The following is a 3,793-nucleotide window of genomic DNA, read 5'->3' as shown; positions in this document are numbered from 1 at the left end:
CACTTGTTAAAGAGATTGTCTTTTCTCCATTGTATATTCTTGCCTTCTTTTTCAAAGATAAGGTGTCCATAGGTGCATGGATATATCTCTGGGCTTTCTATTTTGTTCCATTGATCTATATTTTTGTCTTTGTGCCAGTACCATACTGTCTTGATGACTGTAGCTTTGTAATATAGTCTGAAGTCAGTCAGGTTGATTCCTCCAGTTCCGTTCTTCTTCCTCAAGATTGCTTTGGCTTTTAGAGGTTTTCTGTATTTCCATACATGTTGTGAAATTATTTGTTCTAGTTCTCTGAAAAATACCATTGGTAGCTTGGTAGGGATTGCATTGAATCTATAGATTGTTTTGGGTAGTATACTCATTTTCACTATATTGATTCTTCCAATCCATGAACATGGTATATTTCTCCATGTATTTGTGTCATCTTTGATTCTTTCATCAGTGTTTTATAGTTTTCTATATATAGGTCTTTTGTTTCTTTAGGTAGATTTATTCCTAAGTATTTTATTCTTTTCATCACAATGGTGAGTGGAATTGTTTCCTTAATTTCTCTTTCTGTTTTCTCATTGTTAGTATATAGGAATGCAAGGGATTTATGTGTATTAATTTTATAACCTACAACTTTACTATATTCATTAATTAGCTCTAGTAATTTTCTGGTGGTGGCTTTAGAGTTTTCTATGTAGAGGATCATGTCATCTGCAAAGAGTGAAAGTTTTATTTCTACTTTTCCAATCTGGATTCCTCTTATTTCTTTTTGTTCACTGATTACTGTGGCTAAAACTTCCAAAACTGTGTTGAATGGCAGTGGTGAGAGTGGGCACCCTTGTCTTGTTCCTGACTTTATGGGAAATGCTTTCAATTTTTCACCATTGAAGATAATGTTTGCTGTGGGTTTATCATATATGGCTTTTATTAAGTTGAAGTATGTTCCTTCTATGCCTGCTTTCTGGAGGGTTTTTTTATCATAAATTGATGTTGAATTTTGTCAAAGGCTTTATATGCATCTATTGAGATATTCATATGGTTTTTATCTTCCAATTTGTTAATGTGGTGTATCACATTGATTGATTTGCCAATATTGAAGAATCCTTGCATCCTTGGGATAAAGCCCACTTGGTCATGATGTATAATCTTTTTAATATGTTGTTGGATTCTGTTTGCTAGAATTTTGTTGAGGATTTTTGCATCTATGTTCATCAGTGATATTGGCCTGTAGTTTTCTTTTCTTGTGGCATCTTTATTTGGTTTTGGTATTAGGGTGATGGTGGGTGGCCTCATAGAATGAGTTTGGCAGTTTACCTTCCTCTGTAATTTTCTGGAAGAGTTTGAGTAGGATAGGTGTTAATTCTTCTCTAAATTTTTGATAGAATTCACCTGTGATGCCATCTGGTCCTGGGCTTTTGTTTGTTGGAAGATTTTTGATTACAGTTTTGATTTCTGTGCTTGTGATGGGTCTGTTAAGATTTTCTATTTCTTCCTGGCTCAGTTTTGGAAGGTTATACTTTTCTAAGAATTTGTCCATTTCTTCCAAGTTGTCTATTTTTTTGTCATATGGTTGCTGATAGTAGTCTCTTATGATCGGGCACTTGGGGAGTTGCTCATATGTGCTTACCGGGTTTCATCCTGGAGCCAGAAAAGCTGCTCACTTGTATTTGTAATATCCATCTCCAGTCTTCTTGCCAAACTTATTCTCTGCTACCAACTTATTCAGGGATGGGCTGGCTGAAACAGGGGGTTCTTTGAGTCCATTTCATGCCAACCATCCAGGATGAACTTTGTAGTATACAGCCCAACATAATCGAGGCACTCAAATGGACCCTTGGGATACCTGGCACCTGGCGTCTTAGCAGTATCGATGTCTTCCTTGGACATGTCACCTCATTCATACAGCCTGACTGCTTCTATGAGGTATGGCACCAGAAGACGGTTCATAATAAATCCAGGTGTGTCCTTGCAAGCAACAGGATGCTTTCCCAGGGCTTTGCTGAGGTCTAGCAGAGATTCAAAGGTCTTCTGGCTGGTCATTGGTGTTTTAATGACCTCCACAAACTTCATCAAAGGCACTGGGTTGAAGAAATGGAGCCCAGTGAACTGGTCCTGTCTCTTGGTGTAATTGGCTAGGCTTGTGATCTGCAATGAAGAAGTGTTGCTGGCAAAGATAGTGTGTTCCACAGCAAACTTGTCTAGCCTTTTGAAGAGCTCGTTTGTCACCTGCAGATTCTCTACAATGGCCTCCACTACCAGGTCTGTGCTGTGGACCACGGATGCTGCACCCATGCTGGGTGATATGCTGCTCAGAGTCTTTGCCACAAATTTATCAGCACTCTTTGGGTTTTCTGCAGACTTCTTCTTGGCCACTTTCTGAAGACTTTCCTCGATACCCTTTCTAGATTTTGCCAGGATGTCCTCTGTTTGGTCCACCAGCACTACTGTGTGGTCAGTTGCTGCAGCAACCTGGGCAATTCTGGAGCCCATCAGCCCACCGCTGATGACCGTCACGTGCTTGATGAGGATTTTCTTTGTCGAGGCCATGGCGGTGGAGGAGGAGGACATGGAACGCATGAATTGCCAGGTTATGAAAGCCATAGTGCAGGTGGTGAAGGCAGCAACAGGGACAAGACCTGGCAGAGAATGATTCCTCTTCTCTTAATCAATCTATGAATTATAGTAGTTTGGCACATATACTTTTGTTAACAGAATTGAAACATTTATTTTTTCCCCTTTCCTGATCCCTCCAGAATTCAGGAAATTATTGAATATTCTTATTTTCAGGGTAGTATAGTTATTTGCATAAGTTTAATAGGAACCTGTTTTATTATAACAGGACACAATTAGAAACACTGATTACATTATCAAGACTTTGGACTTTGACTGGAATGTCATCTCTGTAAATGATGTGCATAAAATCACATATGTACAGATAGGTTAAAGGAACTAAGGTTGAATTTCTGGAAACAATAAAGCCCCTTGGAAAACTAGTTTACAGAATTCCAAGCCTTACAAAGTAAGGAAGAAAGGTCACTTCCTGGAAGCCCTAAAACTCTCAGGATATTTTGGGGACCTTGAGAAAAGTGGAATCAACCCAAATCTCTCTATCTCTCTATAGAGATCACAGGTAAAGCCTGATGGTGTTCTGGGCTTGGCTTCTTAGCCTCAAGAGATTTTAAAAGTCCAATTTGAGATTCCTCATGAAAAGTTCCAGCAAAGATGATTTAAACAAAGTCTATAGGGTCAATCACTATTTTTTGCTTCACTTATGCAAATAGTCAGGTCAAGTTTAAAACAAATCAGTCTTACCATGAGTATCTGATAGAAATGATGGTGACTGTACAGAAGAGAAAATTAAGTTTCAATAGGAAACTATAGCACAGTCTTGTGGATATTAAATTCTGGTCCTATGAATTGTTTTGTCATGTACCTGTAAACCAAACTAGATCCTGAATTATTCTAATTTCCTCAAATACTTGGCTATGACTCTCCAAACTAATGTGTCTGACTTTTCTCCCACCTTCTGATTTGGAATCACTAAGAACAATATTTGCCCTTGAATTTTGTTGGAAAGTACTGTACCTGGTCCTCCTCACTATTGAGACTGCAGTCAGACTTGAACCTTGTGTCTGCACTGCCCAATTACAAATGGCTTCTCCAGATTCTTGGACTTATATACCAGCTAAAATCTAATATTAAAATTGATTAGAGATATTCTTCCTCAGAGGCAGATGGCATCTTGAGGCAGACAGCTTTCTGAAGATCTCAGAGCAAGATTTTCATCTTCAATATGAAACCTTTA

At 38.5% G+C, this 3,793-nt stretch overlaps 1 pseudogene; it reads right to left on the bottom strand.

Moving 5' to 3' along the window:
• Positions 1-1,645: 1,645 nt before the first annotated feature.
• On the bottom strand, positions 1,646-2,589 carry LOC147366379 (hydroxyacyl-coenzyme A dehydrogenase, mitochondrial pseudogene; annotated as a pseudogene).
• Between the last annotated feature and the right edge of the window lie 1,204 nt (positions 2,590-3,793).

The sequence above is a fragment of the Bos grunniens genome, chromosome 9, assembly GCF_055505025.1.
Source record: "Bos grunniens cultivar Pamir isolate PY7600 chromosome 9, Bosgru_T2T1.0, whole genome shotgun sequence".
Classification (NCBI taxonomy): Eukaryota; Metazoa; Chordata; class Mammalia; order Artiodactyla; family Bovidae; genus Bos; species Bos grunniens.
The sequence above is the reverse complement of the archived record's forward strand: the minus strand, read 5'-3'. Positions and strand labels throughout refer to the sequence as shown.